We start from the raw sequence: 13,609 nt of genomic DNA, 5'->3' as shown, positions 1-13,609 counted from the left end.
TGCCTACTGAAGGATGCACTGAAAGGAATGGTGAACGGGAGAACAGTTCGGGGCAGAAGAAGATATCAGATGATAGATGACATTAAGAAATATGGGACATAATCGGAGACTAAAAGGAGGGCAGAAAATAGGAAAGATTAGAGAATGCTGGCTTTGCAGTGAAAGACCTGCCCTTGGGCAAAACACTATGTATGTATGTATGTATGTATGTATGTATGTATGTATGTATGTATGTATGTATTTTAGTGGGTTATTTTACGACGCTTTATCAACATCTTAGGTTATTTAGCGTCTGAATGAGATGAAGGTGATAATGCCGGTGAAATGAGTCCGGGGTCCAGCACCGAAAGTTACCCAGCATTTGCTCTCATTGGGTTGAGGGAAAACCACGGAGAAAACCTCAACCAGGTAACTTGCCCCGACCGGGAATCGAACCCGGGCCACCTGGTTTCGCGGCCAGACGCGCTAGCCGTTACTCCACAGGTGTGGACTGTATGTATGTATGTATTTATGTATATATGTATGGATGTATGTATGTATGTATGTATGTATGTATGCATGCATGTATATGTATAGATAAATTACTGGAATTCCTGTTACATCAATAATTAAAATATTGTACAAATAATAAGATAAACTTTAATACATTGTGAACACAATTTTGGCATTCTCACAAAATTTAAAGCAAAGAATTATTTCAATTACCTACTTCTTCTGTCCAAATTTTTAATGGACTGTAAGAAAATATATTTTTTAAGTGTGGAAATATGACAGGGTTGAAAATAATGTCTACCAGTAATAACATTTCACAATTTTAAAATTCGCAAAGAATATTGGACGAGTTTCTTCATTATTTAGCCGGCATTAAACATACAGTATTCTTCAGAATAATTTACTTCAAATCATCCCTAACGTACGACAGCAGCAGTAATCATGTGGATGAAATATTACCAGTCACTAATTTACCAACTTTCTAGAAATCCTTGAATGCTAACTTAATTTCCATTCATTCTTCTTAATTACGCACAATTAAATTGTGTGAACCATTAGCAACCCGTTTTGAACTATTCTTGTTCTCACATTAGCTACCAAACGACGCGAATTCACCGAAAATATAGTATGCCGGATTAGAAATAGAAATGATCGTTCCGTCTCTCGCTGCATGCTTACAGTTCCCATCGTCAGTGGAGACGATTTCCATAATTTGTAATCCATGTAAATTCCATCCCACAGGTCCCTCCCTGTTCTCTGAATCCCCCTCTTTCTGGTTTCCGAGGATTACAGCTAGAGCAGAGTAAAAGATGTGGGTGAAGCGGAGACGTCTGCTCAAATGATGGCGTGGAGGCCAAGGGGGTGATACTCAGATCCGAGCTTCATTTGGCAAAGGATTATTCTCATGCTGTAATGTCTGTATCATCAAGGCTTAAGTGACAAACAAGGAGTCCTGTGCCGCAAACAGAGTTTGAGCTTCGAAAACAGAGGAATTACACTGAACAACAAATTTTTACTTTTTGTCTGGCTCCGAAATAAAAATAGGTGAATATTATTAATATGTGTGTCCTAAATCTGAATTTAAAATCAAAATTTCCTCATCACGTACCATTTTCCGGGGAAAATGAATTGAACTTTTTACGACAATAGTAATGTGCGTTACAAGAGCGGTATGTTGAAGTTTTCATGTTCGAGGAAAAGTTTGAAAAAGCGAAACGTAGTTGAGCTTTTTTAATTTCCGAGAATTGAAAGAAAACATACCGCTCGTGTATCGTACATTATTTTGTGCGAAGATCGTTTATTACATACCTGAAAGAGGAATTTCTAATTAGTTGCAATGAAATCTCCATCTTGGTTTCTGTTGAATGACGGAAAATTTGTAAAACAAAAATATCTATCTTCAACATTGTTGCTTTAAAATGTTTTCTGTGTTTACTATACTCCAACAAGCAGTGATACACGTCTGTCTTCCCCCCCCCAGTCCATAAATGCAAACTTAAAACAAACGATAAGGTTATGTAATGATTTATTTTTCATTTTAATATTTTAACAATATTATTTATATAACATATTGCAGTAATAACATCGGCATCTGGAATCTTGTTGATTTTTTTCACTGCTTCTTTAATGTTACTTGCATCACGAATCCAGTAACTTTAGTGGAGTTGTAGAGTTTACTTAATTTTTGCAAATATTTAAAAACAATAATTAACAGTGCAATTTAGGTGAAATTGCAGTGGTAAGTTTCCAATTTATAATTATTACTATATTGAACGTCTCTAAAAATAATATGTTAAAAGCCTAAAGCAGTAAAATCAATATGTCACTTAAGCGGTAAGAAGAGGGAAATTGTTATGTGTGTTAGGTTGGGAATACTGAATGTGGAATTTTAGACTTACCGCGGATTGGTTTTGTGCGGAAACCAAGCAAATACGCACGATCTCGCACAAAACTTATTTATTTTTAATTTTTCACTGCTACTGATAAAATTACAACACACTAGGGATTCTAAATTACTTATAATACTTGAAAAATATGTACTGGATACTAAAATGAAGTTACGTAGTTTAAAACACAATAATAAAAATATTTCATGCGTATAATGAGAAAAAAATCTCGGAATCTGAACTTACATTTAAAATAATTTTCTGCATAACATCTGTTTATAACTAGACTAGGAGCTGTATTTTACAAGGAACCAACAATAGTCTGGAAACATTTTGGATTATATATATATATGCAGGGACATAATTTTATTTTTACTTCAATTTTTATTGTACCTGAGATTTTGAATATACTTCACTCCTACCCCTTCTACTAATGCAGTTCAACAGACCTCCACACAGATCCAGGACCGCATATACAGTCATAGTAGCCTTACGGTCATAGTAAACAGTACGTTCCAAAAATATGTTCGCGTTTTCCAGTGACGAAAGAGCTCTCAATATTGCATCTTTTTCCATTTGCCTACATCGTATCCCGGTTTCCCCCACCTGCTTCTATTCGCCTCTCTGTCTAGCTAGTGGCTAGGCTGTCTTAGCTCTTTTCTGAGAACATTAATTGGATGTCTACGTAATATTATAAACCAGAAAATTGTTTAAAATAACTTAAATAAAAGGGCCTCGTTAAGTAAGTAACTGTCACATGATTCCCTCCCTTTCTACGACGCTGCGACGTAACCACTTGGACGGACAGTAAATAGCATGTCTGAGTAATTTTAACTTTTCGGATCGGGCAGAAGTGAAGATTGAATTTACGATGCGTAAGGTCTCTTTTATAGAGTAGGTACAGAATTATTTCAACATGAGTTACTGATACGAAGTACGAACCTGGTAATTGGAATTACGTACAATAGTGCGATAATATGCACATTAGAACTGAAGCCTGTATCGAAATGAACGGCCACCATTTTAAAAAATGTGCTTAAATATCCATATTATGTTTATTTTGCAATTTAACTTCATTCTCTATAGTGTATGCTAATGTGTTGTAGACAGTATAATATACACTGCATAATGAATACGTCCGCATGGAAAGCCCAGTTCGTGAGTAAAAACACTCACTGTTAATAGTGTACTGTATTTTGATTAAATAAAAATATAATTAAAATTATCAAACTCAAAATCTTGATATTTCCTAGTTTACGTAAATGGATGAACTAATTTTCTTCCCTCCTATACCTAGTAAAGTGATTTGTTTGTATATTACGAAAGTATTATCAAACTCCAGTCGTGGAAGAGGGTAGCAAACGGTGTTTCCGGTTCTTAATCGTTGATCCAAAGGTATAGCCAGGTTAATATTAGAAATGTTAATAAAAATAAAATGATGTCCCTGTATATATGTATAGCTATACAGGCTGGAAGGTAAGGCAGTACATTAATTGTAGGATGTGATTCCTTAAAATATAACGAACAAAAAAGTCTAATACCATTTTGCTCGTTTTTGCGAGGTTTTTGAAGAAATAATATTTCTATGCCGACATTTCGATCGCGAATTTTATGAATACTGTTAGAATACGGTTTAATTTCTTGTATAATAACGAAGAGAACGTTTGTAATGTTCAAAGTTTATTGTCAGAGTGCAGTTTACACTTTAGTGCACATCTTCGATGGACTCACACTCACTTTGAGGATCATCTTCACTGATGTGTGCTGAGTTCCACAAGTACGCAAGGGTGCATGGGTTCATTCAATTAGCTAGCTTTCCCTCTCTTTATACGATAATGAAAAAAACTACGTGATCAAGTAGATTTTAAAACGGAGAATTGAATCTAAAATAGCCTATATACCTAGGGACCCATTTTCCGGCTACTGCCTCAATTTCGGAATATTGTCTTATAAGGAGAGAAAACATGCCTCGTGCCCTTAATTAATTACTTCTTTTATCGTAGACTAACAGTCTGCATTTTTAAAGTGAAGTAAAAATAAAAAAAAATTAAAGAACACAACTGCAGTTTCATTCTCGAAACTGGGTGACGTATTCTTAATGCAGGTGTATCCTTGATACAGCACAGAATTTTTCCTTTTGAGAAAATTATTTTGACATATAAAACTTTAGTACATTATGCAACGAGCCTATAATGGTAGTAATTAAGACGCGAGTATGTTTATGAAACGAGCGCAAGCGAGTTTCATAATTTTCATACGAGCGTCTTAATTACCATTATAGGTAAGTTTCATACGACTTTTTATACTCGACCATATTTCTAACTTGAAATTATTCATAAGTATTCATGATATTGTTATGTGAGTGAGGAACGGAGCTGACCTTGTGCAATAGCCTACCTCATAAATTGTGAGATGTGCGCAGACGCGAAAGTATTTATTTTTTCCGAGAAACAAAGTCGACGGCCTTGATATAATCTAGAGAGTAATATAAACATTAATCTTGATATAACCTTGAAATTGAATTCGACATTGAAAAACGAGATGACAAATTGAATTTATTTAAATATTACTTACAAATAACGCTAATTATTATAGTAACAGAACATAACCTTCTGCGACAGTATTGGATTTCCAGCCTCCGTGACGTTTCGCTAGTTGTCTTTCGATTGCATATCCGAGAATAATCGATACTTGGGCTTTCATATTGCTACAATGTCGTATTCTGATTGGTTGAAGAACTGAACTTTAATGAATAGGTGTACTTTAATAAGGTCCATTAAAGGGCTGCTTCCAGGTGTATAATTACTACATTTCGGCATGGTCGAGCATAAAATAATTTGTCTCCTACTCAATAATTAAATTGATACCATGTTCTGGGTTTAAATGTTGTATCGAGGATGTCAATCTGACATAATTAGGAACATTAAATCCAGATGTTTTAGATGAGCAGGGCATGTAGCACGTATGGGCTAATCCAGAAATGCATATAGAGTGTTAGTTGGGAGCCCGGAGGGGAAAAGACCTTTGGGGAGACCGAGACGTAGATGGAAAGATAATATAAAAATGGATTTGAGGGAGGTGGGATATGATGATAGAGACTGGGTTAATCTTGCACAGGATCGGGACCGATGGCGGGCTTATGTGAGGGCAGTAATGAACTTCTGGGTTCCTTAAAAGCCATAATTAAGAAAGTAAGTTAATCGAGAATGTCAATATGACATGAAAAATAGCGGAAGTAGCCGTTGTCTCCAAATGGTACCGAAGCCACAGTGCATATCTGTTTAATGTGAGATTGAAAAGACTCGGAAATGGGTTTCAGTTAAACCCCGACACCCCTGGGTGGGTGAAAACCGTTAAGAGAGATATAGAGATATAACTAAGTAATTAACAAATGAGGGCGTTCTCTTTTCTTTTACAGTATGCCATTACTAACGATTGCATCAAATATAAAACACATCAGTTACCAGAATTAGCTTTTGAACGTCACATTCGTTTTAAGAAGATATTCATTCAAATAATTGTACACACATTAATATCAATGTAGAAAAACTTAATAGGGTAACCCATATAGCACAGGGATAGGAAGCTGGACTCGGGATATGAGACAACTAGGGCGTTGGTTCGAATTAGATTTGTGCACAAACGGTTACGAAAAATATAATTTATATATTGCTATTGACCGCCTGTCGCTGTAGTCAGTATGCAAAGCTCTTCCGTCCCAGGTTCTGTTTATCGAATATTCGAGTTGTTTCTCATTCTTTGTGGGTGGACGGCAAAGACAGACCACATTGAGCCATGCGGGAGTTTCAAGAACCCTTGCAAGGACGGGATTATCATCGTGTAGGCCTATCATTTAATTTATAATTCTTCCTCTCTCACTACATACAATTAATCAATCATCCATCTATCGATTCATTGATTCAGTCATCCATCGATTCGTTGATTTACTCAACCATGAGTTTAAAGTGTAAACATTACAATAGAATGTATGTACTTATTTGCTCTTGTATTTAGTAAGTAATTGAAATTTATTCTAATCTTGCAATTCTTTAAACATCAGATTTCTCTGACCGGTCGAATATAAACTGGTTGTAAGCCCTATTCTGCAGCCCTCTAGTTCGAATCTCGCTCGGGCTGATTATTTGGTTGGATTCTCTTTAACGTCTTCCATAACTGTAAGGAGAATATAAGATAACCATGTGGACTCCTTTTACTAAATACTGTTTTTTCCATCATTCCACCGACACTAGATAATCGCGTAGTTGATGTAGCATCGTTTCGGCTATTATATCTATACCTATCTATTTTTCATTATTTTTGTTTTGTATTTTTCATTTATATCTATATCTTTGTCTTTCATTCATTCATTCATTTATTTATTTATTTAATTATTTATTTATTTATTATTTTGCTAATAATTGTAACATAAAATATAATATATACAGAAAAACTTTAGCTCGCCCCTGAAAGAGTAGAATTCGTCCTCAGGGGCGGATTCCTGAATTGAAATTAATAATTATACAATATAATTTGTCTTATGTCTGCTATGTACTTATAGTATATAAATTTAAATTTACAATTTTTCAATTTTTATAAAATCCATACATAACTTTTTAAATTTAATACTAGAACTATTAGAAATGACAAGATTAGGATATTTAAATATAAATTTGTTATATAGGCCTATTCTTGGGCCTAAATTACTACTATGATTGAATACTGTAACAGTGTTGCATTTTGGTTCAAACAATCTTAAAGAATTCATACCTTTTGTTTCATAACTATGAGAATACAATTTAAAATTATTTCGATTTTTATATATGAATTTTATTAATACAATATAATAAATTTGTCTTAGGTTAAGTACATTAAAGTCTAAAAACAAATTTTAAGATGGAAAATCAATAGGTTTATGACGACATATTTTAATTATTTTCTTCTGTAATAAATAAAGTGGATTAAAATTGGATTTAAATGAGCTACCCCATCCTACAATTCCATATATAATTACCGATTGAAAGAAAATTAAATATATTGTGCGTAATAAACTTATTGACAAGTATCTAGGTAGTATCTATTTCTCTGTTTTTTTACATTTTTCATTTTTCATTTGTATTTACACTTGTATCTTGCATTTGTATCTGTGTTATCTCTTTTTTCATGTTATCTGCAATTCTATGTTTTAAACAAATATCTGTACTGTATATTCTACTCGTAATTGGGGCTTTGTCCTGTTAAATAAATAAATAAATAAATAAATAAATAAATAAATAAATAAATAAATAAATAAATAATAAATAAACAAATAAATAAATAAATAAATAAATAAGTAAGTTAGTAAATAAATGAATAAATAAATAAGTAAATAAATAAATAAATAAATAAATAAATTACAAATTAAAAATATAACTCAGTATTAGTACAGACCCAGAAAGAAAATTTAGTCCACCTCACTGAGCATGCACAGTATGTTATAGCTAAGGCTGAAGAAAAGTATTGATATCTGGGTACTAAATAATTTCCATATAGGCCTACATAGTTTACAAAATGCATCGCGTTGCCCGGTGTTCTGCTGTCTCAAGGAGCAGAGAGAGTGAACATCCGACTCATGTAGACCTGCTTAAGTGACGTGAGGTGGTATCAGAATACCGAAACAAAAATCCAACAAAGAACAGATAATAGGTTCAGAACACGGGGAAATTATGTTTGACTTAATTGATAATGATATGCTTTTTGGAAATTTAATATTTGTTCCGAGTTAATTAATTTGAAACATAAGTAATCCTGTAAATGTAAATTCTATGATGATTCATTCATACGGAGCGGACTGTACAAGCAGCCGCTACAGTAACCAGTCACGCGTGCGCACAAGTATTTTGTAAACACAAAGCTCTACGTTCGATGCAGCGTAACCTATACCTAATACTTTTTTTCAGCTCTAGTTTTAACTGAAACTCGGATAATTCACATGGTCCGAATTTTGTTTTTGAGTCTGTACAATTTTCTGTAGATTTACAAGTTTACATTGTGGTGTTAAAGAACGGATGAAAGAGGAATGTACCGAAATGAAATTTTACTAAGCATCAGGAACCATGAAAGTAGGATTTCCTATTTTATTTTATTTTATTTTCTATATTCCTCTTATATTAATATAGGCCTATTATATTCTATAATTTCACTGTGGCTGTAATTTTAATTTTAGTTCCTATTTTATTTTACTTTGTATATTCTCTTATAAACCTATTAATAATATATCTGAACTGCGGCCGAACACGAGCGCTGCTCATTCCGTGCTCAAATTTTGTTAATATTACTGTATCTCCTTTTTTTATTTTGATTGTATTATTTTATTTCTATTTCTATAGTTGTAATTATATTCTGTATTCTGTATATTTAAATTTAAATTTAAATTTAAATTGGGACCTACCGGGAAGAATGGTGAAAGTTAATAATTCTTCTGAGTATTTTAAGCTCAAATATACCGAATTTCACTCGTGTCTCCTTAGATAATGCCCACGGTTCGCATGTATAACAGAGAACACTTCTAATAATTGTTTGGTATATTTTGAGGTTTGTTTACTTTTGCACGCAGGTTTTTTTCAGTATTTCGTTTAACGAAAAATAGGCTTTATTGGCTGTGGTGATTTGACTTTGAACTTCTATTAATTCGTTAGTGTTACTTATTAGCAGCTCATTACTGTCCCAAGATATTTAAACTTCTCCGTTTCCCCAAACATGCTTACAGCCAGATATTCATCATTCATTCATTCATTCATTTATTTAGTACATTTATTTCTACTTGCAGAGTTAAGGCCATAAAGCCTTCTCTTCCCCTCAACCTGTATTAGAACAATAGCATATATAAAAATGGCAGAAATAATAATGATAATGCTGTAATAATAATAATACTGTAATAATAATAATAATAATAATAATAATAATAATAATAATAATAATAATAATAATAATAATAATAATAAAATGAAAACTAGTCACATGTAATTCTAAGAATCTAACAATTACAGTAATGTGAATCGATGTAATTGTTAAAATAATAAAAAATGTATATGTTAAAATAAAAATCATATATTAGAAAAAATTATATTTTAGAAAAGCTCACAGTCTAAGCAGTCTATTCGACAACCGGATTTTGAAATTAATAAATGTCTGACAGCCCTTTAAGGTGTGAAGTAGGGAGTTCCAATGACGAGAAATTGAAACAGTGAATGATGAAGAGTATTGGGAAGTGTTATGATGAGGTATACTCAATGTACCGATGATATTAGATCGAGTATTTAGGTTATGTTGGATCATAGACACACAAGACGAGACGACAGATAACTTGGGGTTGAGGTGCGCAGAATATGAAATAGAAGAGAAAGACAGTGTAAAGTTCTGCGATCGTTGAGCCGGAGCCAAGATAAGGATCCGAAAAATGATGAATTATGATCGTATCGTCGGATATTGCACACATATCTTATACAGTGAAACCTCTCATTTACGGACATCGAAGGGACGTAACAATCTGTCTGAATCTGGGAGGTGTCCTTTATTGGGAGGGAGGCTCCCACAATATAACAGTAAATTTATAATATGCAATATATATCCCTTCACGTTCGAAATTAAATTAATGTTTTACTGTAGTTTAATTCTAAATGCAGTATACTACATTAAATTCTTTACAACTTTGAACTACAGTAGATAAGACCGAAAAGGGAAAATACAGCACTGTGCCATGCAATTTTATTCTAGGTCTACAGTTATGCAGTACTGAAATTTACAGTTTTCAACTTAACCTTTAGGTTCAGGTGCTATGTCTCTCGAAACAGAACAACTGATTAAAGTGAAGAAAATAATCCTACTAACCCTACCATGTGTCGAATAAAATTTCACGATCGCGAGAACCTTGGGCCCATCAGACAGGTTAAGTTTTATGACTTTATTTATCCACCAGCTTTCAGCAGCTAACAAGGGGTAGCCGAATGGACTAGTGTAAATCTACGAGACCCTTATTGTCTTCTTTAATGTTAAGGAATTTATGTACAGTACTCAAAAATAATTTTTTCCAATTTTGTAACACATTAGGTCTTGAAATCCAAGTTTTGCCAGCGGTCAGGAGGTAAAGCAAACTTTAGGACTGTGAAACAGCTGTCCATGTCCGTGTCTGAGAGTGTCCGTAAACGAGAGGTAAACTTATCATTATTTCTATATTATTTCAGTTGGGACATAAAAATCTGTCCGTATATGAGGAGTGTCCATATCTTGGGGGTGTCCGTAAGGAGAGGTTTCACTGTACACGTATTATAAATACGTTGTAATTTGTTCGAGAGTTCGGTCTTTAAGTCAGTGAACAACAAGTCACAATAGTCAAAGTGCTGCATTACTTCAGCGGAAAAGAAATGGTTAAACCGACTTAACGAGTGAACAAACGAGCAGATTTTTTTTGCAAGTATGCTTTACTTGATATTTCCAACTTAATTCGTTATCTATTCCTATATTTTTAACGGTAGGTGAGTAAGGAATTTCAATATTACTAGGGAGGGTTATACATATGTTCTGTTTATTTCTTATTGTGGCAATATCTGCGGCTAAAATAATGAAAGCTGAAAAATGATACCTTCATCGAAATCAAAAAATACTCTCCCAGAACCAGTCACATAAACATTCGCCGGGGTAAAGTATTTTTAAGAAAATTAGTCGTTTCTTTCTTGGCCACCACACTACTCCTGCTGTATTTCACTGCCTGGCAGGAGTTCAGCCGGCCTTGTGCGGGTTTAGTGAAGCTGACGCTCAGGCCAGTCTTATTAAGAGTTACTGGAGTGGACGGCTCACACTAAATCCCACGGCACTTTGTCACTCCTCGTAAAGGATAACACAAATGGATGCGATAGAGCACGTATATACTATTTGCAGGATTATGAGGGATCTTGTAGGAGGACACCGACAGATGGCGTCACGGGATGATGCAGCTTCGCCCGCTAACAGATGGAACTTAAATACGCAATTCAGTCTACGCCTACATACGGCATTCGGCGCGCCGCTATACGCACATAACTGTGAAACTTTTTTTACTATGCGCTTCATAAGAAGTCTGTATTTAAGACGTCGCAGAGTACTACAGTAACACGGGGCATTAGGTCAGAATTTAGCCTAGAGTTGTTCATGTTTAGTCAACTGTCCGAAGACAGAATGGAATCTCATAAGAAGGGTCGGTATTCTGGTACAGGGCGTACGGAGATAAGTTTAGTTGTTCATAGACAATTTTTGGCGTGACGTCATATTTGACGCGTAGTGCAGATCATATCAGGGAACACTTGCGTCTTGTTTGTGATCCAGTTGACGTTCTATTCATGATTCAAAACTGCACCTCGGAGGCTGCCGAAAATGCATTCTAATTATAAAGATTGAAGTACGATGATCTTACCTACAATTTAATTTATTTCTTTATTTGACTTTTTATAGGCCTACTGATAGCGGCAGATTTAAGGCCATAAGGGCTTCTCTTCCATTCAACCAATATAAAAATATTCAATTATGTATTTATTAACGCTACAATTGGGTATACACTCGGTGGCAGTGATATACAATATATAATAATACCATTACAATAATTACAGTAATAAAATTGCAATAATTACAGAAATAAAAAATGAAATAAACGTAAATTTCATTATAACTTTAAATAAATGTAATAAACCTAGGACTATGAAAAACTACGCTATAATAACGCCTACTATAAGTAAAACGTAAACCTAACTTAAAAGTACTTTTATTAAACTCATTTATTACCAACAGTAATCTCACTAGAGGTTTTGATTTATCTAGAGAAAATCAAAACTCGAGTGGGATTTAATTTACTATTACACGATTAGAAGAAAGTATATAAAGATTAGAAGTAACAAAGTACTCCAATACAATAAAATATTAATTGGCTGTTTTCAAATGTATCAACTATCGAACCTGACGATGTCATATCCAGGCCTTGTACACTGGTTTCTGACAAATAAGTATTATTATTATTATTATTATTATTATTATTATTATTATTATTATTATTATTGTACCATCTCAACATTACGCTAGATGGCAGTAGTGTTTTATGATTATGTTTTCTTGTTACCGGTATCAGTTGTGCCAACTATGGAATCATCATTGAACTCTGTGGACTGTTACTACTCAAGAAGGCTTTGTTGATTCAGTTTCATTTTTATAAAATGCAACATTCCACTTCAATTATCCGAATCCCAATAATCAAAGTCACTTGACAGATGATTTTCAATAAATCTTAATATTAAACAATCTCTGATACGTGACTATCCATAATATCATATAGCAGAAGCTGTAACTAATATACTGCACACAAGTGTTAGAAAAGTTTTAATTAACGACGATGACATAAAAAATAAACATGAATAATTTTAAAAGGAATAATTATTGAATGTACAATTTTCAAATTTGAATGTGGTTGATGGTTCAATTGATGTTATATTGGACGTGTGCGTAATAGAAGTGAACTCGTTGATTTAGGCCTACATGGTGTATTCAACTTATTCAGGATTTCCGAATGAATAATTTTAAAAGGAATAATTATTGAATGTACAATTTTCAAATTTGAATGTGGTTGGTGGTTCAATTGATGTTATATTGGACGTGTGCGTAATAGAAGTGGAACTCGTTGATTTAGGCCTACATGGTGTATTCAAGTTATTCAGGATTTCCGAATGGTGCTCTTCATTTATTTGTAAATTGGATTTCAGAAGATGCATAGGTATGATCAGTGATTTTTATTAATTCTTGTTCTTGAATGCCAATGCGAGTCATATTTGAAACTGCTGTGCATCGACTGGAGTGATTTGTAATTTTATATATATATTTTTTGACGTCCAGACCAGCGCAGTTTCAAATGTTGGCAAACAAAGAAACAAATGCTAGGGACGCGATAAAATTAAACAAATGCTAGGGACGCGATAAAATTAAACAAATGCTAGGGACGCGATAAAATTAAACAAATGCTAGGGACGCGATAAAATTAAACAAATGCTAGGGACGCGATAAAATTGTGCGATAAGCAGCCATGATTGGATGAAATACGTCCTTTCGTACCGTTTTATTGGTCAAAAGTACGGTAGTATGACGTAGTAAGAGTGTAATAGTCAACTTAATTACAAGTCACTTTAATTAATTACATATAAACTTAATTACATATCAAATTAATTAATTACATGACAACT

At 33.6% G+C, this 13,609-nt stretch overlaps 1 protein-coding gene across 1 annotated transcript in view; it reads left to right on the top strand.

Moving 5' to 3' along the window:
- LOC138700254 (neuropeptide CCHamide-1 receptor-like) overlaps window positions 1–13,609 on the top strand; it is a 1,055,160-nt gene that overhangs the window by 348,161 nt on the left and 693,390 nt on the right. The window lies entirely within an intron of this gene.

Source organism: Periplaneta americana, chromosome 5 (assembly GCF_040183065.1).
Source record: "Periplaneta americana isolate PAMFEO1 chromosome 5, P.americana_PAMFEO1_priV1, whole genome shotgun sequence".
NCBI lineage: Eukaryota > Metazoa > Arthropoda > Insecta > Blattodea > Blattidae > Periplaneta > Periplaneta americana.
Note: the sequence above shows the minus strand (reverse complement) of the source record. Positions and strands in the feature narration are given on the sequence as shown.